Raw genomic sequence first — 23,817 nt, 5'->3', positions numbered from 1 at the left:
TAAACCTTAGGACACACAGTCCCGGACACCAGTCCTGAACACGCAGCTCAGGACACCCAGTCCTCACCATATTCCCCTTGAGCTAAGGTCACACAGACCTCGCCCAATCACTCTGGTAAGTCTTCAAGGTAGCCTCCCAAACCTTCACAGACTTCGTTCACCGGCAATCCACAATGTCTCTTGGATGCTCAGAACGCGATGCCTAACCGGCTGGAGGATGCACAGTCCTCAAGTGTAATAAGTCTTCAGATCACACAGACAAGAAGACTTAAGTGATGCCCAATTCTCTTTGGCTCCGGGTGGTTAGGGCTTTATCCTCGCAAGGAATTCTCTCTCAAAGGCTTCGAGGTGGGTTGCTCTCAAACGACAAAAGCCGTACTCTTAATCTGAGCAGCCAACCGTTTATGGTTGTGGGGGTGGGCTATTTATAGCCACTTGGCAACCCGACCTGATTTGTCCGAAATGACCTTGGGTCACTAAGGAACTGACACGTGTTCCAATGGTCAGATTTCAAACTCACAGGGCAACTTTACTTGGGCTACAAGCAAAGCTGACTTGTCCGACTCTGGACAAGATTCGCTCTCATAGTCTTCACTTGAAGACATAGGTTTTTGGTTAGGCATCACTTCAGTCATTCTGACTGGTTCTCTTGGACCCCACTTAACAGTATGGTGGTTCCTATGACTCAACACAAAAGAAAAAGAACTACGAAAGATCTAAGTCTTCGAGCTCCATAGGCTTCATGTGGTGTCTTCTCTTGTCATAGTCTTCAATGTGAATATCTTCATATACCACCTTTGACTTCAATGTCTTCATACATTTTTAGGGGTCATCTCTGGTAGGAAAACCAAATCAATGAGGGACTTCTACCTGTGTTATCCTGCAATTCTCATAAACACATTAGTCCCTCAACTAGGTTTGTCGTCAATACTCCAAAACCAACTAGGGGTGGCACTAGATGCACTTACAATCTCCCCCTTTTTGGTGATTGATGACAAACTAGTTGAAGTTTTCAACGGGGAATATAATCTGTGAAATTGTAAAGGATAAGGAATTGTCTTCATAAGTTGCAAGGGCTCCCCCTGAAGATGTGCATATAAGTAATTTGCTTTTGGAATGCAAATGCACATGGCAGATTGTACTTGTGGAGATCCACTTCAACTTATGATGACAATCCACTATGCATGTGAAAGTATATGAAGATAATGACAATGCATAATGGAAAATGGATGTCTGCAGAATGATCTAAGTGCGGAATTTATCGTCGCACATGCGGAATTTATCATCGCAAAACAAAGTGGCAGATAAGTAGCAGACGACCATCGAGTTTAAGTGTTACAACTCAAAGAACCAAATGTAGCAAAACGAGAGTTGTAAGCACGGAGCAAAATATAAAGCACCCGCCCATATGGACCCGCTTGAAGACTATCAACCTCATATGCTTCTCCCCCTTTTGTCAGTAAGGACCAAAAAGGTTTGAAGACATAGAGCATCTACTCGTTCCCATGCGGAGTAGGTGAAGTAGCAGGGTTGTTGGTGGTGTTTGGCGGTGCTGAAGATCTTGGAGCAGAGTTGACGCGTGCTGAAGGAGGTGGTGGTGAAGTAGCATCATCTTCATCCTCGATAACTCTGGCAGTCACTGTTGCAGCAGATGAAGAGAACTCAGAGTCTTCAAGGGATGGAGTTCCTAGCAGCACAGCTCTTCGAGGAGGTGTGGAGTCAAACTTGAATCGCTTAGTGAAGCCATCCTCTTGGAGATCATCTTCAGAACACATCATCGTTAGCCCTTTCCATGTGCGGCGACAGGTTTCATGGGCAACGAAAGCATTCTTGGTGGCAAGATTGTGAATGCGATTAACCTCCACCAAGAGACTTTTCATCTGACGCTTAAGCCAGTCATGATGCCTATCCTGTTTCTGATGAAGAGCCACAAGAAGCTCTCGATCGTTGAGAACACGAGTGCGCTTCTTGGGTCTTGGAGCAGTTGTATTATTAGTGGCTTCAGTAGACGCAGGGTGTGGTGCACGTGTAGTGCCAGCCAAAGGATACACCCGAGTGACTGCTTCAACTCCTTCAATGTTCTGTGAGAAACTCTGATACTCTGCATTCTGAAGACTTAGAGGTTCCTTTGTAGGCTCAGGATAGATGGCTTCAGTAGAGATATCCACATCAGGCAGAAAAATCCTATGATTGCGAGTAGATGGCTGATATGAGACATCGGAGTGAAGTTTAATTAGCCGCATTACCCATGGGGCATAGAACTTCAAGTCAAACAGATCAGAGCCTGATGCAGCAAGTTGACGGATGAATAAGTCCTGTGCATTGAAGCATTTTCCATGAAAAATATAGAAGACCAAAGTCTTCATTGCACCCTCAAGCTTGGCATTTGGAGAGTGCCCTTTGATGGGCCAGAGAGTTCGCCTGATGATGTGATAGATGGTTCTTGGCAAATACTCAAGGTCTTCAACGAAGAACTCTGATGGATAAGCAGCATCTTGGGGCAATGGCTTCATCATGCTGAGCATCTGACTCATATCAGGTTCCGGCCTCTTAAAGATGCTCTCAATAGCTTCACTATGCAGCTGACAGCCATGCTCGTAGAGATCGCCAGGAGTGGGCAAACCAGTGAGCTCAATGATGTCAAATGCATTGGCTTCGTGATGAACATTTCCGGTCATCCACTCCAGGACCCAAGTCTTCGGATCTCTGCTGTACCCGCGGATGTGAAGTGTGGCATAGAATTGGAGCAACAGCTCTTCATTCCAATGCTCTTGGTCAGTAACGAACGGTAGCAGTCCAACTTCCTTGAAGCAATCCAAAGCTTCTTCCAGACAAGGCAGACCAGCTATGGCTTCAATGTCAAGGCGCTTGTGTGGGAAGATGCGACCTTGGTTGTAAAGAATGCATGAGTAATTGCTTCGCTGAGGATAGCTCCAGAACCGATCAGATGATATCCTTTCCCTTGAGTAGGGGTTCCTGGAGCTCTCGAAGAATGTGTTGTCTGCCCTGAAGCCATTGATATTGAAGGAGCCAGGTGTTGATGCAGGACCTGGGAACCTTGGCAATCTTGGGATTGGCTTCTGTACCAGAGGCCTGTGCTCAACATGATAGTCGAACTGGGGACCGACAGCAGACTTAGGAACAGAAGTGACGGGATCAGTGGCTTTGTTGTCTTCTTCTTCCGTTGGGGAGGGCTCCACATTAGCTTCATTGGTGGTTGTGGCAGCCGCAAGATTTTCATCCTCCACTTGACGAGCTGGAGGGTCGGTCACAAGCACGTTCTCCTTGAGAACTGCTTCTTGGTGGGACAGGGGAGTGAGAACTTGTGGGACTTCTTCTTCCGCGGCTGATGCAGCCGGATTGTCTTCAGCAGAGACTTGAGGCCTTGGACCTTTGCAAAGCCTGCGCAATGCGGGCGATGCATGTGGAGTTGGAGTGGGCTGGGCCTCATAGTCTTCTTCCTCTTGTGGGCGATCTGCCCATGAAGCATCATGTGCAATTGGCGTCAGTGGACGACCAATGCTGATGAGTTCGCTGTTCTGAGGAAGGACTGCACCATCTTCTACATTGTCATGTTGACCAATGTCTTCAGCAGCGATGGGATCAGCTGCTGGAAAGTCTTCAGCTTCATGAGCCTCTATGGAAGCAGGCTCATGGATAGTCAGTTGGCGTTCAGCTTCAGGATAGACCATAGAAATGGGTTCAACTATCAAGGACTCTGTGGGAGCAGCCCGATCTTTCTTGGTCTTCCTCTTCTTGGAGGGGGCAGTTGGAGAGGCTTCAGAATGTTTCCTCTTCCTGGATTCAGCCTCAGCAGTCCTTGTCTTCTTGAGCTCTGAAGCAGTTGACTGGCTTTTTGGCCTCGAGCCAGTCAGTCTAGTTGGGAAGACAATCGGAACTGCTTCCTGCCGTGGTGCGTCAGGTTCAGCCGTAGCAGGCTTCTTCTTCTTCTTTGCGGCCATCCTAGGGTCGATGCCAAGATGCCCAAGGGCCTTGCGCTTCTCAGCCTCATTGTAGGCTTGCACACATCTGTCAGCCAGAGTCTTCATGCGCTCACGCGAATCCTGAGCTTCTGCAAGTTTCTTTACAAAGGCTTCCTTGAGCTCGTGCATCATACTCTTGAAGTTCTTCACTTCCTGCACGCTGAGCTTGGCCATATGCTTCTTGAACTAAGCCTTTTCATAGTCAATATTTTGCTTCAGTTCAACAATGCGCTGGGCAATAGCGAGTTCTGAAGCAATGACGCCTTGGAAGGCGACACTGAGGCCAATTGGTAGCTGCAGATCTTCAAAGCTGATGTTTGGCGTGTCAAACCACTCGTCAATGAAGTTGTGGATTATGGTCACATCAAAGAGAGGCAGATCATTGAAGATTTCTGCTTCTTCTTTGCTCTTGATGAGTTGCTCAAGAGCGTCATTTGCTAGATCTTCATCACTTGACAGATCAATGTCGTCATTGCGCAGAATGGCAGCAGCAGTTAGCTCTTGTCCGGTGTGAGGCAGAGGCATCTTGACTTTCTGGGGCTTGGAGATGCGAGATAAGTCTTTGGACTGCACACTGTCTTCAGGAGGTGCAGTTGCCAGTGGCTTCGCCCTTGAGATTTTTGGTGAGGGGGCAGGCTTTGAAGCTTTAGGCTTCTTCATCTTCTTTGTCTTCGGCGCTGCAGGAGCTTCTTCTGATTCAGCGTCAGCTGCAGGCTCATTCACTGCAGTCCCTTGAACTAAGATGCGGGTGATGAGGCCTTCAAGGTTGTAGAAAGGACCTATGACATTGGGTTCTGCATCTCGTGTGCCATCTGCCCTTGGTGCCGAGGGACCAGGGTTGAAGTCTAACCCCAAAGTCTTCTTGTTCTGCTTCGCTGAGTTCTGGGCAAACTGGAAGTTGCGCTTGAACAGATTGTCGTCACGACACCATAGTAGTGACGATGGGTGTGCATCAGCAGGCTGTGGCCCATGGACCATGCAGGGATAGAAGCCGTGTTCAATGGCTTCATCTCTGGACCTGGGCAGAAGATTCTTGTATAGGATGTCTCCCCACGTCCTCTTGATGGCGTTTTTCTTAGCATATTCCTGGGTTACAAATCGGTATTTGAACCATTGCTCTGCCCAATATCTTTGAATCCATTGGATTCGGGTCTTGTGCTGATTGTAATCCTCTTCAGGATCTGTCTTGTACAGTTCTGAGAGTTCATCTGGCAGATCTCTGGATGTTTCTCCACGATGCTTTCTGCCACCCTTCCTTGCTGCTTTCTCTGAAGCCATAAACTTTAACTTGAAAGGCTTCAACACGTTCAAAGGCTTCAAAGGTTTTCGCTTGCTGGACCAACATGAACTGGCTTCGGGAGAATTAATGTGATGCTGTAAGAATTCTGCAAATGAATGCAGACTATGAGAACCAAAGGATTCTCCCACGGACATGTACCTGTGACAGCATTAAGGTGCGAGGGAAGGGGAGGAGGTCATATGCATTCTCAGAATATTTTGAAGATAAATCAGTTTAGAAGACATTAACCTCATCGTGCGAAGACATTCACTCATAGATAAGGAGTTGGTTCCAGATTTGTACGAATCCATAGATCAGTACAAGTGAGGAATCTAACTACTTTGTGAAGCATAAGTGAATATACTAGGCATGTTATGAGATGCAGTATGAGAGAGATCTAACTTGTGTGAATAGAAACTGCTTGTGGTAGAAAGTGACAAATCCATAGGATCAACGGTGCTGTAAAAAGGAAGTTTTATTTACCACACTAAGAACTGCTAGACGAAGTGGAAGATGAGGCCGAGCAGTTCGATCTTCCGTGCCCTAACTTGGCGATGGAGGACACCTACGGCGACGGCGGAGAGGACGATGTCCGCGGTCGGCGTGAAGACGGCGTCGGAAAGGTTGCGGCAGCGAAGCGCTTCGTCGCCGGCGTCGTTGAGGGCTAGCGGTGGCGCTAGGGTTCGTGCGAGAGTGGAAGAAGAAATAATGACCGCTGTGAAGTGTGTATTTATAGGTACGTGGGCGGCACTGTGCTATTACACAGGTGCCCCTGGCGATTTGCATCTGAGGAACACGTGGCCATTATGCGGAATTTCGGGGTTTGTTCCATGTCCCACGCACGCCTTGATTGTCGGGTGGTCGTTCCTACTTCTCCGGGTTTCATGTGGAGGACTGAGCATTGAAAACGGACTTAATGGTTGTCTCTGTATCTTCTGCTGACAAGGACGCAGAGAAGACATTCGACAGTTTCAATAGAATGCATATGATTTGGAGAGATAGAATTTGAGATAGAAAGCATAGAGAGGTTAGGGTCCGATCACATTCACTTAGTTCAAAAGATTCAACAATGAAGACATAGCTATAAGTGAATGCTGTAGAGGACAGAACACTAATATATATACCTATATAATCAACATAGTGAAGATAATCATGAAGATATGTTGAGATCGAAGCCAAACCAAATGTGAAGACATTGCAAGGTAACGCCATGAGTGAAACACTTCAAAATAGAACATTTGGTGGTGGCGTTACCCACCGTATAGGAAGTATTAGACCCAGACACGGCGCACAATTATCGTGGCGCTCTGAAGTCAAATTCCACATTAATGTATTCACACTTAGAATGTATGTCTTCATTGATTGAAGATATACCTTACTTCGTGTGTTGCACATCTAAGTCATCAATATGCATAAGGGTTAGGATGTGTGGCTGATCACAGGACATTTGAGGATTCCAGGATATTTAGCTCACACCGTAACTTGCAAAATCTCTTCTCATCCAAGGGCTTGGTGAAGATATCTGCCAATTGCTCTTCAGTGTTGACGTGTATGATATCAATATCTTCCTTCACAACATGATCTCTGAGAAAGTGATGACGAATTTCAATGTGCTTTGTCTTCGAGTGCTGAACTGGGTTGTTGGCGATCTTGATGGCGCTTTCGTTGTCGCAGTAAAGTGGCACTTGCTTCAGATGAATGCCATAGTCCTTGAGTGTTTGCTTCATCCACAGAAGCTGAGCGCAGCAAGATCCAACAACAATGTATTCAGATTCAGCAGTGGAGAGAGATACACAGTTCTGCTTCTTTGAAGACCAACATACAAGTGATCGTCCCAGAAAGTGACATGTGCCTGATGTAGACTTGCGATCAACTTTGTCACCAGCATAATCAGCATCCGAGAATCCAACCAGATCAAACTCTGAGCCCTTTGGATACCATAATCCTAGAGTTGGGGTGTGAGCCAAATATCGAAGAATTCGCTTCACAGCTAAGTGATGCGACTCCTTTGGTGCCGCTTGAAATCGAGCACACATGCAAACACTAAGCATAATATCTGGCCTAGATGCACATAGATAAAGTAAAGAACCAATCATGGAGCGATATACCTTTTGATCGAACTCTTTACCATTGTCGTCGGGACCCAGATGATGTTTGGCTGGCATAGGTGTTGTGAAGCCTTTGCAGTCTTGCATACCAAACTTCTTCAGGCAATCTTTGAGATACTTCTCTTGAGATATGAAGATGTCGTTGCGTTGTTGTCGTATTTGAAGACCGGGGAAGAACTTCAGCTCTCCCATCATGGACATCTGATATTGCTATTGCATCATATATCCAAACTCTTCACTGTACTTCTGATTGGTGCAGCCGAAGATAATGTCATCCACATATATTTGGCACACAAACAGTTCACCATCATGTCTTCGTGAAGAGAGTGGGGTCTAGGGAACCAGGTATGAAGCCTTTGCTCTTCAGGAAGTATTTGAGTGTGTCATACCAGGCCCGAGGGGCTTGTTTGAGGCCATACAGTGCCTTGTTGAGCTTGTATACCAGGTCAGGATGTTTTGGATCTTCAAAGCCAGGCGGTTGTGCAACATACACTTCTTCTTCAATCTTGCCATTGAGAAAAGCATTCTTCACATCCATTTGATATAGAAGTATGTTGTGATGATTTGCATAGGCCAGCAGTATGCGTATGGCTTCAAGTCTAGCCACAGGAGCAAATGTTTCATCGAAGTCAATGCCTTCCACTTGAGTATATCCTTGAGCAACGAGCTTTGTTTCTGACAACTTGACCATGCTCATCTTGCTTGTTGTGGTATATCCATTTGGTGCCTATTATATTGTGCTTCCGTGGATCAGGACGCTTAACTAGTTCCCATACATTATTCAGCTCAAACTGTTGAAGCTCTTCTTGCATAGCTTGAATCCATTCAGGTTCCATGAAGGCTTCTTCAACTTTCTTGGGTTCTGTTATTGAGACGAATGCGAAGTGCCCACAGAAATTTGCTAGCTGAGTTGCCCTTGAACGAGTGAGTGGATTGGGTGCATTGATGCTATCAATTATTCTTTCAACCTGCACTTCATTGGCAACGCGAGGATGTACAGGGCGAAGACTTTGCTCTTACTGATCATTGTCGTTGTTAGAAGGAATGTCTTCAGGCTGAGCATTGTCTTCATGTTGATCAGGTGTTGAGATGATAAGTTCTTCTTCAGAATGAGCTTCAGAAGGTATAATTTCTCCAGTTCCCATTAGCTTGATTGATTCACTGGATGGAACTTCATCTAGCACATTTGGCAGTTGCTCTCTTTGTGAACCATTGGTCTCATCGAACCGCACATCCACTGTTTCAACCACTTTGTAATGAAAGAGATTGAAGACTCTGTAGGAGTGCGAATCCTTTCCATATCCAAGCATAAAACCCTCATGTGCTTTTGGTGCAAACTTTGAGGTGTGATGTGGGTCCTTGATCCAGCACCTTGCGCCAAATACTCTGAAGTAACTGACATTTGGCTTCTTGCCAGTAAGGAGCTCATAAGATGTCTTGTTCAGAAGATTGTGAAGATAAACACGATTGATTGTATGGCATGCAGTATCAATGGCTTCAGGCTAGAATTTTCTTGGGGTCTTGTATTCATCTAGCATCGTTCTGGCCATCTCAATGAGTGTTCTGTTCTTGTGTTCGATGACGGCATTCTGTTGTGGCGTGTACGGGGCTGAGAATTCATGTGTGATGCCCAAGGTATCAAGATATGTATCAAGGCCAGTGTTCTTGAATTCAGTGCCATTGTCACTTCTGATGTGCTTTATCTTGGCGCCATAATTGTTCATAGCTCAATTGGCGAAGCGTCTGAAGACATCCTGCACTTCAGTCTTGTAAAGGATTATGTGCACCCAAGTGTATCTAGAGTAATCATCAACAATAACGAAGCCATAGAGGCATGCAGTAGTAGTAAGAGTTGAGTAATGAGTGGGACCAAAAAGATCCATGTGAAGCAGTTCGAAGGGTCGAGTAGTGGTCATGATTGTCTTCGAGGGATGTTTGGCCCTCGTCATCTTTCCTGCCTCACAGGCACCGCATAAGTGATCTTTCTTGAACTTGATGCCCTCGATGCCTATGACATGCTTCTTCTTTGCCAGGGTGTGGAGGTTCCTCATGCCAGCATGCCCAAGCCTCCGATGCCAGAGCCAGCATTCTGAAGCTTTTGCTAGAAGACATACGACAAGATGTGGTCCTGCTGAGAAATCTACCATATACAAATCATCTTTTCGATACCCTTCAAACACTAGAGACTTGTCAGATTCCATTAGTACAAGGCAATGATATTTTACAAATATTACGATCATGTTCAAATCGCAAAGCATTGAGACAGACATTAAGTTGAAGCCAAGGGATTCAACAAGCATGACTTTATCCATGTGTTGATCCCTTGAGATTGCAACTCTACCTAGACCCAATACCTTACTTTTTACCAGTGTCAGCAAATGTGATGTGGCTCTTGTCGGATGGACGTAAGGTTGGGTCCATAAGAAGACTTATTTTGCCAGTCATGTGATTTGTACACCCACTATCAATAATCCATTCTGAAGACGCTGGTGTCGTACCCTACTATGCAGTTAGGGGGATAGGCTTCACCAAGAGCATTGTGAAGCAAAAACATTTGACGAACCAATGGGTTATGAAAGCTTAGATCCAGATTCGGACTAATAGGGAGAGTAGCAAGCGATTCAGGAACGAAGTACATAGTAAGACCATTCGGGCATTTGATCTTGCGCCCTACAAGATGTTTAAGGTCCCCAACAATGGCGTCAGACGATTTTGGTTTTCTGCTGGAGACCTTTCCCTGCAAAAGAGAGTTAAGCTTTCTTAGCCACCCACATCTTCAAGGGTGGCTGAGAAGCAATAAGTCTAAGTGCAGCATCTGAGAATTTTGGCTTTGGAGCCCTAGCAAACAGTCTTGCAGGCAGACAATAGTACTCATAGAATAGGCAGAATAGTTCTTGGTCTTATGAACATGGCGGTTTGATGAACCGCTCTCATATTCATATACCTGAGTATGGTTTCCCTGGAAAACATTTGCGTTAGTGCGACTCAGGTGAGTCCTCTATCTGTATGAAGCCTTTGGACCGTATGAAGCCTTTGGTCTGAGGTTTGTCTTCTTCACGTGAGGTGTCATGATGACATTCACAGGAAGATTCTCCAGACACCTTTTCGGAACCCAGATCTTCTTCATAGGCGGTCTATTCCTATAGTTAGTACCAATGTACCTGGCAAACACTTCACCATTCTGATTCTTAAACAGTATATAGTTTGCGTCAAAGGATTCATCAATGATAATGGGGTTAGCACAAGTGAAGCCAGATAGATTGGATGGGTCTGCTGAAGGTTCCTTTGCAGCAACCCACATGGTTTTGGGGTACTGCTCAGGTTTCCAGTAAGAGCCATCATCATTCATTTTCCTTACGAACCCAACACCCTCTTTCCTCGGGTTTCGGTTCAGTATCTGCTTTTTGAGGACATCACATAGTGTCTGATGCCCTTTAAGACTTTTGTACATCCCTGTTTCAAGCAATGTCTTCAACCTAGCATTCTCATCAGCAATAGCAGTGGTATCCTTAGCAGAGGGGTTAGTTACCACATCAACAATTGAAGATATTGCAACAGTAGTAGCAGTAGAACATTCAGCAACAGAAGTAGCATTATCACGCTCAATGCATTTAAGACATGGTGGTTCAAATCCTTCCTGAGCGGGACTGATCTGTTTGGCGCGAAGTGACTCATTTTCCTTTTGAAGATCTTCATGAACCGCTCTCAATTTCTCAAGATCTTGCTTCCTTTGAAGATAATCATAGGAAAGCTTTTCATGAGTTGTTGAGAGAGTTTCATGACGACTTTCAAGTTCCTGATACTTAACGTGAAGATTTTTTATGTCTTCAATTAAGGATTCAGATCGAGTCATTTCAGCACCTAACAGATCATCGCTTCTATCTGGCAGTTTTTGAATATGTTCCATAGCTTTCTGTTGTTCAGTTGCAATTTTAGCAAGTGTTTTGTAGCTGGGTTTTGAGTCACAATCAGAGTCATCATCACTAGATGTTTGATAGTGAGTAGTGCGTGTGTTTACCTTGGCACCGCGTGCCATGAAGCAGTAGGTAGAAGCGGAGTAGTCCTTGTCATTTGCATCAGTGTCGGTGACGAGGTCATTGTCTTCAGTATTGAAGATGGACTTGGCAACGTATGCTGTAGCCAGACTTGCGACGCCTGAATCGGACTCCTCCTCAGACTCCACCTCCGCCTCCTTAGAAGCGGACTCCTCCTCTGAATCCATTTCCTTGCCAACAAACGCACGTGCCTTGCCAGATGAGCTCTTCTTGTGTGAGGAAGACTTGGACGAAGACTTTGAGTATTTCTTCTTCTTCTTGTCGTCAGAGTCTTATTCCTTGCTCTTCTTCTTCTTTTTTTTCTCATTGTCCCACTGCGGACACTCAGAGATGAAGTGGCCAGGTTTCTTGCACTTGTGACATGTTTTCTTCTTGTAGTCGTGAGCAGAAGCTTCATCATTCCTTGAGCTTATCGGGAAGACTTTCTGAAGCCTTTCTTCTTGGTGAATTTTTGGAACTTCTTCACAAGCATAGCAAGTTCCCTTCCAATGTCTTCAGGATCATCAGAACTGCTGTCAGATTCTTCTTCAGATGAGGAGACAGCTTTTGCCTTCAAGGCACGAGTTCGCCCATAGTTTGGACCGTAGATATCTCTTTTCTCAGAAAGCTGAAACTCATGTGTATTGAGCCTCTCAAGTATGTCAGATGGATCGAGTGTCTTGAAATCAGGACGTTCTTGAATCATCAGGGCTAGGATGTCAAACAAACTATCAAGTGATCTTAGTAGTGTCTTGACGACTTCATGTTTGGTGATCTCAGTAGCACCGAGGGCTTGAAGCTCATTTGTGATGTCAGTGAGTCGGTCAAATGTGTGCTGGACATTCTCATTGTCATTTCGCTTGAAGCGGTTGAAGAGGTTGCGAAGGACACTGAGTCTCTGATCTCTCTGGGTTGAGATGCCTTCATTGACCTTGGAGAGCCAGTCCCAGACCAGCTTAGATGTCTTCAAAGCACTCACACGGCCATACTATCCTTTGGTCAGGTGACCACAGATGATATTCTTGGCAGTAGAGTCCAGTTGAACAAATTTCTTGACATCAGCAGCAGTGACACCTTCTCCAGCCTTGGGAACGCCGTTTTCGACGACATACCATAGGTCGACATCAATGGCTTCAAGATGCATGCGCATCTTATTCCTCCAGTAGGGATATTCAGTTCCATCGAAGACGGGGCACGCAGCGGAGACTTTAATTATCCCTGCAGTCGACCTAGCTAAAACTCCAGGTGGTTAAACCGAATCACACAGAACAAGGGAGCACCTCGCTCTGATACCAATTGAAAGTGCGTTATATCGACTAGAGGGGGGTGAATAGGCGATTTTTATGAAAGTCTTCAAAACGTGGAAGTTATGAAGACAAACGATAGAAATAGACCTATTACCATGCAGCGGAAGGTAGACTACACTAGGCATGCCATAGTCAAGTATTCAATAAAGTGAAAGCACAATGACTTAATAGCAGCAATGTAGTAAGGATCAGGTAGGAAGATATTATGAAGCCATACAGAACATGCAGTCACTCAGTGAAGACAAAAGATAGTGCAAACATACAATGACTTCACAAGGAGCAACAGTAAGTAAAGGGAAGGGAAGATGAAACCAGTGACTCGTTGAAGACAATGATTTGTTGGACCAGTTCCAGTTGCTGTGACAACTGTACGTCTGGTTGGGGCGGCTAGGTATTTAAACCTTAGGACACACAGTCCCGGACACCCAGTCCTGAACACGCAGCTCAGGACACCCAGTCCTCACCGTATTCCCCTTGAGCTAAGGTCACACAGACCTCGCCCAATCACTCTGGTAAGTCTTCAAGGTAGACTCCCAAACCTTCACAGATTTCGTTCACCGGCAATCCACAATGTTTCTTGGATGCTCAGAACGCGACGCCTAACCGGCTGGAGGATGCACAGTCCTCAAGTGTAATAAGTCTTCAGATCACACAGACAAGAAGACTTAAGTGATGCCCAATTCTCTTTGGCTCTGGGTGGTTAGGGCTTTATCCTCGCAAGGAATTCTCTCTCAAAGGCTTCAAGGTGGGTTGCTCTCAAACGACAAAAGCCGTACTCTTAATCTGAGAAGCCAACCATTTATGGTTGTGGGGGGTGGGCTATTTATAGCCACTTGGCAACCCGACCTGATTTGTCCGAAATGACCCTGGGTCACTAAGGAACTAACACGTGTTCCAACGGTTAGATTTCAAACTCACACGTCAACTTTACTTGGGCTACAAGCAAAGCTGACTTGTTCGACTCTGGACAAGATTCGCTCTCATAGTCTTCACTCGAAGACATAGGTTTTTGGTTAGGCATCACTTCAGTCATTCTGACTAGTTCTCTTGGACCCCACTTAACAGTACGGTGGTTCCTATGACTCAACACAAAAGAAAAAGAACTACGAAAGATCTAAGTCTTCGAGCTCCATAGGCTTCATGTGGTGTCTTCTCTTGTCATAGTCTTCAATGTGAATATCTTCATATACCACCTTTGACTTCAATGTCTTCATACATTTTTAGGGGTCATCTCTGGTAGGAAAACCGAATCAATGAGGGACTTCTACCTGTGTTATCCTACAATTCTCGTAAACACATTGGTCCGTCAACTAGGTTTGTCATCAATACTCCAAAACCAACTAGGGGTGGCACTAGATGCACTTACAATGTCTCAAAAGAGAACTTATTACAATAATATGGTTTAAGGCCATCTAATACGATAACAGCGGAAGGCTTGGAAGATAAAGTGAGTCCATCAACTCCAACGGCATAGCTCAGCTGCACGGCAATGACCTAACGAACCTTACAACTCGTCTGAAAAGTCTGCAACATAATACGTTGCAGCCCGAAAATGGGTCAGCACATGGAATATGCTGGTAATATAACACAGTAGAGCAAGAACATAATAATGCTATCACTACATGCATATCTGGCTGGTGGAAAGCTCTATGGTTATAGTTTTTGCGAAAAGCCAATTTTTCCCTACAACAAAGGAATAGATTTTAATTTTAACTATCATGGTGGTTGAAACATCATTGAGAAGGTTCCTCCAACTCAATCCCAATTAACGTAATTAACAGCCCAACAATATTAATTAAGAGTGATGAGATACTTAAGATACTCCAAGTACTAGAAACTCAAGATTGTCCATAACCGGGGACATGGCTAACCATGATTAGATCGTACACTCTGCAGAGGTTTGCGCACTTTTTCCCACAAGACTCGATCGCCTCCATTGGATTTCTCGCACTACATGGTGTTTTAGAAACAGATGACCGCGACACAGTCTTTTAGAAACATTAATTCTCTACTCCGGGCGGACCATACCAAACCTACAACCCTCTACTTGATGATCCACCTCTTCAAGAGCTTCACATAACTTACTCAACTATGCTAGAGCCCATAATAGCTTGTGGCTGCACACGGAAGTTTCTAGCATGAATAATCTCAGTTCCCTCTGAGCCTGGGTGGCGGTCCATAGGAAAATCACACGGAACCCCGGGATTTCCAAAAATACAGGCAACACTGGGTACTCCAGGTGCCTCAATCCATCCAGATGTGTATTTAAGTTGCCACCTTAAGTTGAACCATTAATTAACAATCTCACATCTGTCATGGATTTCACTCAAACCCAAACCACGTCTACGAGCATAACATAGCAATATAAGCAACGCGTAGAAGTAACTCCCAAGGGTTTGATATAACAGGGCAATAGGTTCTACCTCAACAACTACTTCCCAACCCACAAGTTAATGACATCATATTCATGCAATGTTTGAGGATTGATTCTAATGCATAAAAACTGGGTATGGAAAGAGTATGATCAATGTGTTACTTGCCTTGCTGATGATCCGCGAAACCTAGGGACTCGTAGTAGCACGCTTCGCACTCCGGGAATTCTATCACAAACAAACAATAGCATACATAAGCAACAAGCAGAGATGCACGAGCAAAACTCAAATAAGAGAGATTGACCAGAAAGTTCAACTTAAGAACTCCGGTTTGCAAAAAGAATCAAATCAAACGGAGCAACGAAACTCAAACGGCGAAAGAAACAAGATCCGTTTACTAATCTGAACTAAAGTCAAAGTTTACAGTACCAAAATCTTGTTTAAGTTGGTTAAACAGAAAGAGGGTCTCGAGACGAAGATCTAGGCGCTTGAATCGCCTGATTCCGATAAACGAGCAAAAAGATAAACTGAAACGAAAATCAGATCAGAAATCACGATCGAGAATAATCGCGGAAAAATCCGATAAAAAGAAAACTGACGAACAGACTAACGAACGAGCGTTCGTTATCTGTAACTAACGGGCGAAAAACCATTCGTTCAAACGAACGTATGGACGAACCTTGTCCGCTAAGTAGCAGAACGAGGAAAAACCGGCGAACCGATCTAAAAAAACGAACTAGGGTTTAAAAAACGAATCGATTTTAAAAAAAACCGACGGTGGCGGATCGGCGCGTTACCTCTCCGGCGAGGCGGGGCTTGGGCGGCGGGCTTGCGGGGCGGCGGGGCGGCTCGGCGGCGCGGGGCAGCTGCAGCGCGGGCGGCGGCAGGCGGCGACGCGGGCTGCGGCGGCGGCGACTTGGCGCTCCAGGGGGGGCCCCGAGGTGGGTTTTTAAAGGGGGCGAGGAGGCGGCTCCGACTTGGGGAGGGGGTCGCCGCGGCGGCGGTGGCTCGGACTCTTCCGAGCCCGGCGGCGGCACGGGATGGGGAAGGCGGTGGCGCGGGGTTGGGCCGGCCTGGCTCGGCTGGGCTTCGGCCCGGTCGGGCGCTGGAAGTTTTTTTAATAATTCCGCCGAACAGAAAATAAATCCTAGAAAATAAAATAAAAATCTAAAATGCCAAAATAAATTTTCACCATCTAAATAAAATATTTAGAACAAGATGAACATTTTCTTGGCCCTAAAATGCAATTTTGAAAACATGCAATTTTTCTAATGCAAATAAAATCCAAATAAATGATTTTAATATTTTTCCTCCAATATTTCAATTATTTTGGAGAAGTCATGTTATCTCCTCTCATATATTTTAATATGAAATATTTTTCAGGGAGAAAAATAATTAAAATCAAAAATCCTCGTTTCATTATTTGATAAAAATCAAATATGAAAACCGAGAAATCCCCAACTCTCTCCGAGGGCCTTGAGTTGCTTAGGATCTCGAGGATTGTGGAACGAAAATGCAATAAAATATGATATGCATGAATGACCTATGTATAACATTCCAAATTGAAAATTTGGGATGTTACAAACCTACCCCCCTTAAGATGAATCTCTCCCTCGAGATTCAGGTTGGCTAGAAAATAGGTGTGGGTGGTCTTTGCGAAGATCATCCTCTCGTTCCCAAGTGGCTTCATCCTCGGTATGGTGCCTCCACTGAACTTTGCAAAACTTGATAACCTTGCTGCGAGTGACTCGGCTGGCAAACTCAAGAATCTTAACTGGCTTTTCCTCATAAGTCAAATCACTGTCCAACTGAATCGTCTCCAAGGGTACTGTATCTCTTAACTGTATATCGGCCATCTCAGCATGACACTTCTTCAACTGCGAAATGTGGAACACATCATGAACTCCTGACAGTCCTTCAGGTAACTCCAACTTGTAGGCAACTTCTCCCATACGTTCCAAAATACGATATGGTCCTACAAATCTCAGGGCTAACTTTCCCTTAACTCCAAAACGTTTCACTCCTCGTAAGGGTGATACTCGTAGATATGCTCTATCTCCAATTTCATAGGTTACCTCCTTGCATTTCGAGTCTGCATAACTCTTCTGCCTGGACTGAGCTATCTTCAGTCTATCACGAATCAGCTTAACCTTCTCTTCAGACTCCTTGATCAGGTCTGGTCCAAACAACTGTCGGTATCCTACTTCATCCCACATCAACGGCGTTCTGCACCTTCATCCATATAGGGCTTCGAACGGTGCCATCTTCAAACTGGCTTGATAGCTATTGTTGTATGAGAACTCTGTGTAAGGCAAATTGTAATCCCAACTAGATCCATAATCTAGCACACAGGCTCTCAACATGTCCTCCAGAATCTGGTTGACTCTCTCGGTCTGTCCATCTGTCTGCGGGTGAAACGCTGTACTGAACTCCAATCTCGTTCCCAAAGTCTGGTGTAGCTGATGCCAAAACTTTTAGGTAAACCGTGTTCCCTTATCTGATACGATGGTCCTCCGAACTCCATGCAGACATACGATCCTGGACATATATATCTTGGCCAACTTCGCACTTGTATAAGTGGTTTTCACTGGGATAAAGTGAGCCACTTTGGTCAAGCGATCAACTACTACCCATATAGAATCATATCCCGATTTGGTCCTGGGCAATCCGGTGATAAAATCCATGCCAAGTTTATCCCACTTCCACTCAGGTATCGGCATAGGCTGTAACAATCCTGCTAGCTTTTGATGCTCTGCCTTCACTCTCTGACATACATCACATATGGCTACATACTCGGCAATATCCTTCTTCATCCCCGTCCACCAGAAATGTTCCTTCAAATCCAAATACATCTTGGTGTTTCCTGGGTGTATCGAGTATGGTGAGTCATGAGCCTCCTAAAGTATTAACTTCCTGATCTATGGGTTATTGGGCACATAAACTCGGTCCTCAAACCATAAGGTGTCGTGCTCATCCTCACAAAAACCTTTGGCCTTTCCTTTGCTCATTCTCTCTTTTATCTCGGCAATCTCTTTGTCATCCTTCTGAGATTCCCGAATCTTACCCAACAATGTCGACTGAACCTCCATTGTTGCAACAAAACCTCTAGGAACAATCTCTAATCAAAGTTCCATGATATCCTCTGCCAACTCCTTCGGTAATCCCGTACTTGCTAGGATGTTAGCATAACTCTTCTGGCTCAAACCGTCTGCTACGATGTTGGCCTTACCTGGATGATAGTGTAGCTTCATGTCATAATCCTTTATAAGCTCGAACCATCTCCTCTGCCTAAGGTTTAGCTCCTTCTGTGTGAAGATGTACTTCAAACTCTTATGATCCGTGTACACATCACAATGATTTCCAATAAGGTAATGCCTCCAAGTCTTCAATGCATGCACTACGGCTGCTAGCTCCAAATCATGTGTGGCATAATTCAACTCGTGAGGTTTTAGTTGTCGCGAGGCATACGAAACAACTCTTCTGTTCTGCATAAGCACACTTCCAAGTCCTAAGCGAGAGGCATCACAATACAACTCCTGGAAACTTGCCTTGCAGTCTTCCGTCCATTTAAACTTAGTATCCTTCTTCAATAATTCAGTCATTGGCTTCGCAATCTTGGAAAAATTCTCAATGAATCTCTGATAGTATCCTGCGAGTCCAAGAAAACTGCGGATCTCGCTAACTGAAGTGGGTGCCAACCATTCAGTGACTGACTGAACCTTGCTGGGGTCTACTGCTATACCTTCTCCTGATATAACATGTCCAAGGAATCTGACTTCCTTCAACCAAAACTCGCATTTGCTGAACTTGGCATACAACTGGTGTTCCCTGAGTTTCTTGAGAACTAATCGCAAATGCTCCTTGTGCTCCTCTTCATTCTTCGAATATACCATTATATCATCAATAAACACCACAACAAACTTGTCCAAATATTCCATGAATACTTTGTTCATCATGCTCATGAAATAGGCAGGAGCGTTAGTCAGTCCAAACGACATGACCGTATACTCGTACAATCTGTACCGCGTGGTGAATGTTGTCTTTGGTATATCTTTCTCTCGAATCTTCAACTGGTGGTATCCCGATCGCAAATCGATCTTCGAAAACACCTTAGCTCCTTGCAGCTGATCAAACAGATCATTAATCATCGGTAGTGGGTACTTGTTCTTAATCGTCACTTCATTCAAGGCCTGATAATCAACAACCATTCTTAGGGATTTATCCTTCTTCTCAACCAAAAGCACTAGGGCTCCCCAAGGTGATGAACTCCTTCGAATGTAACCTTTATCCAATAACTCCTTGATCTGTTTCTTAATCTCCTCCAGATCATTCGCGAGCATCCGATAGGGTCTCTTGGATATTCGCCCGGTACCTGGCAATAGCTCTATCAAAAACTCGATGTCTCTATCCGGTGGCATGCCTGGTAACTCCTCTGGAAAAACATCCGGGTAATCCTTCACTACATGCACTTCCTCCTGAACAACTATCGTGAGGGTATTCACTTGGCTCCTTCTGGGCACATGCCTAGATACATACTTAATCCTTTTTCCCTCCGGGGTGGTGAGATAAATCGACTTACTAGCATAGTCAATGCTTCCTCCATACTTTGACATCCAGTCCATGCCTAATATCGCATCCAATCCTTGTGACTCCAAGATAATTAGGTCGGACGGAAAAACATGTGTGCCAATGGTTAGGGGTATCTGGTCGCACTAACCATATACTCTGCTCCAGGTGAACTCACTAAAAGAGGGGCCCTAAGGGTTTGGGTTGGTAGACTAAACTTATCCACGAATCCCCTTGATATGTATGAATGGGATGCACCAGTATCGAAAAGAACAAGAGCGGTAAATGACTTAACCCAAAAACTTACCTATAACCGCGTCTGGCTGCTCTTCAACCTCCTCCACGTTAACGTGGTTCACTTGTCCTTTGTTGAATGGATTGGGCTTCTTCCCAGCGCTCCCATTTCTGTTTCCATTCTTAGAACCATTGTGGTTATGCGATCCTCCTCCGGTGTGGTTATGACCTCCATGGTTATGAACAAGTCCTCCCGAGTTCGGGGTTAGGCGAGGCTTCTACTGAGCTCCTGAGCTATACCTCCCTTATCCATACTTCCTCTTACAGCTCTCAATCTGCCGCTGCTTCCCTTCAATCATAAGAGCCTTATCTACCAACTCCTGGTAATTGTTGAAGATTGCTACCATCAACTGCATGCTCATCTCAACATTCAGCCCTTCCATAAACTTTTCCTGCTTCGCGGCATCTGTGTCCACATCGTCAGGGGCATATCGAGATAACTTGCTAAACTCATCCACGTACTGAGCCACAGTACGGTTCCCCTGGCGTAAGTTGTGAAACTCGCGCTTCTTCATATTCATAGCTCCAGTTGAGACATGGGCTGTGCGGAAAGCTTGCTGAAACTGGTCCCAAGTGACGTTGGCTATGGGGAAAGTGGCCGTGTAATTCTCCCACCATGAGGCTGCTAGTCCATCCAATTGATGTGCGGCAAAGCGCACCTTCTCTGCATCTGTGCAACCTGCGGTGGTCAACTCCCTTCCAATACGGTGTAGCCAATCATCAGCAACTATAGGCTTGGTGCTACTAGAAAACACCGGCGACTGTAACCTTAGAAAACGGGCTAGGTTGTCAACTAGCAGCGGGTTGTTGTTGTTGCCCTGGTTCTGAACTAGCAATTGCATCAAGGTGTTCTGCTGCTGGATCAACTGGGTGAGCTCCGGCGGAAAGCAAAACCAGTGTCACGTCTCGGAGGCATCTGATGGGTTTAGATGGAAGAGATTAGAATAGAAAAGGGGTCTAATGAGAAAGCACTACCCATATGCACATGAGACAAACACAATCATTTCACTCAATCAATCAAGCAAGGGCATACAAGCGGTCTAGAACTATCGCAAAAGTGCTCAACTACTACTAAATACATGGGGAAATACTACTAATATGTGGTGGTCATCTAGAAATTTTGATCGGTGGAAGACTCCATGATATCTGCTCCAGCTTCGTCTTCAAAGTCATCATCACTAGGGTCGGAGTCGGTGTCGTCGATGATAATGTAGTTGTTCGGGCAAGTGGAATCGTCAGCTTCTCCTCCCGGTGCTGGACCTCCCATGAATACTCCGATCTTCTTAACCAGGTCGTCATTCTTCTCCAGTAGTGTCTTGATTTCCTCCTCATATCCATCGCTTGTAAACTTGAGTTCTTCCTCCAGTTCGATGATCCTAGTCTTCGCCTTCTTCAAGTCCATCATGTCTACGCACATCTGGTTCTCCTGACGTCGAATGTGCTGGTTTAGCTCCTGGATGAAAGCTGCAATGGATCTATCCTTCTTGGTGCTGATCACTTCCCATTGCTTGTCTCAGCGCCCACAAATCTGGTAGATAGTGTCCTTAAGATCATTGTTGTAGACTTCTCCAATGCGTCCCATGGTAATGTGGGCTTCCATGCTCTTGCCTAGACTCCAGGTGGGTGCTTCGAAAGAAAATTCTATGGGTTTTGAGGTTGGCGAGAATGTCCTTCCTGGAACTTGTACTTGAATCATCCAACGCTCCTCTTCTGGTAAGGTGGCGTTGTACGTCCCAGTGAAGCTTGGTATTCCAATGTTCAAGTACCTAGTGACTTCCTTCAAATGGCGTCCAAAAGGTGTGTCTTCATCCGGCTGTGCAAACTTGTTCTTCATCTCCGCCATCCTAAGGAGTAAAAAATGGAGAGGAGTCAAAGATGAGTAGAGAAGAGTGACCTAGGGTTTTTATCTTAGTGGTCGTGTCCTACACTCAGCGTGTGCTTTGATACCATCTTGTAGCGACCCGACCTCAAACGGTCAAGTCTCTATGCTTCAGTGTCATCCCTGGATCGGTAATGCTGACACACACAATACTCGAAGGATTTATAACAGAGTAGCAATCACACACTTATTACATTGAATGTCTCAAAAGAGAACTTATTACAATAATATGGCTTAAGACCATCTAATACGATAACAGCAGAACGCTTGGAAGATAAAGTGAGTCCATCAACTCCAACGGTATAGCTGAGCTGCACGACAACGACCTAACGAACATTACTCCTCATCTGAAAAGTCTGCAACATAATACGTTGCAGCCCGAAAATGGGTCAGCACATGGAATATGCTGGCAATTTAACACAGTAGAGCAAGAACATAATAATGCTATCACTACATGCATATCTGGCTGTTGGAAAGCTCTATGGTTATAGTTTTTGCGAAAAGCCAATTTTTCCCTACAACAAAGGAATAGATTTTAATTTTAACTATCATGGTGGTTGAAACATCATTGAGAAGGTTCCTCCAACTCAATCCCAATTAAAGTAATTAACAACCCAACAATATTAATTAAGAGTGATGAGATACTTAAGATACTCCATGTACTAGATACTCAAGATTGTCCATAACCGGGGACACGGCTAACCATGATTAGATTGTACACTCTGCAGAGGTTTGCGCACTTTTCCCCACAAGACTCGATTGCCTCCGTTGGATTTCTTGCACTACATGGTGTTTGAGAAACGGATGACCGAGACAAAGTCTTTCAGAAACATTAACTCTCTACTCCGGGCGGACCATACCAAACCTACAACCCTCTACCTACTGATCCACCTCTTCAAGAGCTTCACGTAACTTACTTAACTATGCTAGAGCCCATAATAGCTTGTGGCTGCACACGGAAGTTTCTAGCATGAATAATCTTAGTTCCCTTTGAGCCTGGGTGGCGGTCCATAGGAAAATCACACGGAACCCCGGGATTTCCAAAAATACAGGCAACACTGGGTACTCTAGGTGCCTCAATCCACCCAGATGTGTATTTAAGTTGCCACCTTAAGTTGAAACATTAATTAACAATCTCACATCTGTCATGGATTTCACTCAAACCCAAACCACGTCTACGAGCATAGCATAGCAATACAAGCAACGCGTAGAAGTAACTCCCAAGGGTTTGATATAACAGGGCAATAGGTTCTACCTCAACAACTACTTCCCAACCCACAAGTTAATGACATCCTATTCATGCAATGTTTGAGGATTGATTCTAATGCATAAAAACTGGGTATGGAAAGAGTATGATCAATGTGTTACTTGCCTTGCTAACGATCCATGAAACCTAAGGACTTCTAGTAGCACGCTTCGCACTCCGGGAATTCTATCGCAAACAAACAATAGCATACATAAGCAACAAGCAGAGATGCACGGGCAGAACTCAAATAAGAGAGATTGACCAGAAAGTTCAACTTAAGAACTCCGGTTTGCAAAGAATCAAATCAAATGGAGCAACGAAACTCAAACGGCGAAAGAAACAAGATACGTTTACTAATCTGAACTAAAGTCAAATTTTATAGTACCAAAATCTTGTTTAAGTTGGTTAAACAGAAAGCGGGTCTCGAGACGAAGATCTAGGCGCTTGAATCGCCTGATTCCGATAAACGAGCGAAAAGATAAACTTCAATCGGATCAGAAATCACGATCGAGAACAATCGTGGAAAAAATCCAATAAAAAGAAAACTAATGAACAGAATAACGAACGAGCGTTCGTTATCTGTAACTAACAGGCAAAAACCGTTCGTTAAAACGAACGTACGGACGAACGTCCGCTAAGTAGCAGAACCGGGAAAAACCGGCGAACCGATCTAAAAATGAACTAGGGTTTTTTTTTAAAAACCGAATCGGTTTTAAAAAAACCCGCGGCGGCGGATCGGCGCGTTACCT

Source organism: Triticum dicoccoides, chromosome 2A (assembly GCF_002162155.2).
Source record: "Triticum dicoccoides isolate Atlit2015 ecotype Zavitan chromosome 2A, WEW_v2.0, whole genome shotgun sequence".
Lineage (NCBI taxonomy): Eukaryota > Viridiplantae > Streptophyta > Magnoliopsida > Poales > Poaceae > Triticum > Triticum dicoccoides.
Note: the sequence above shows the minus strand (reverse complement) of the source record.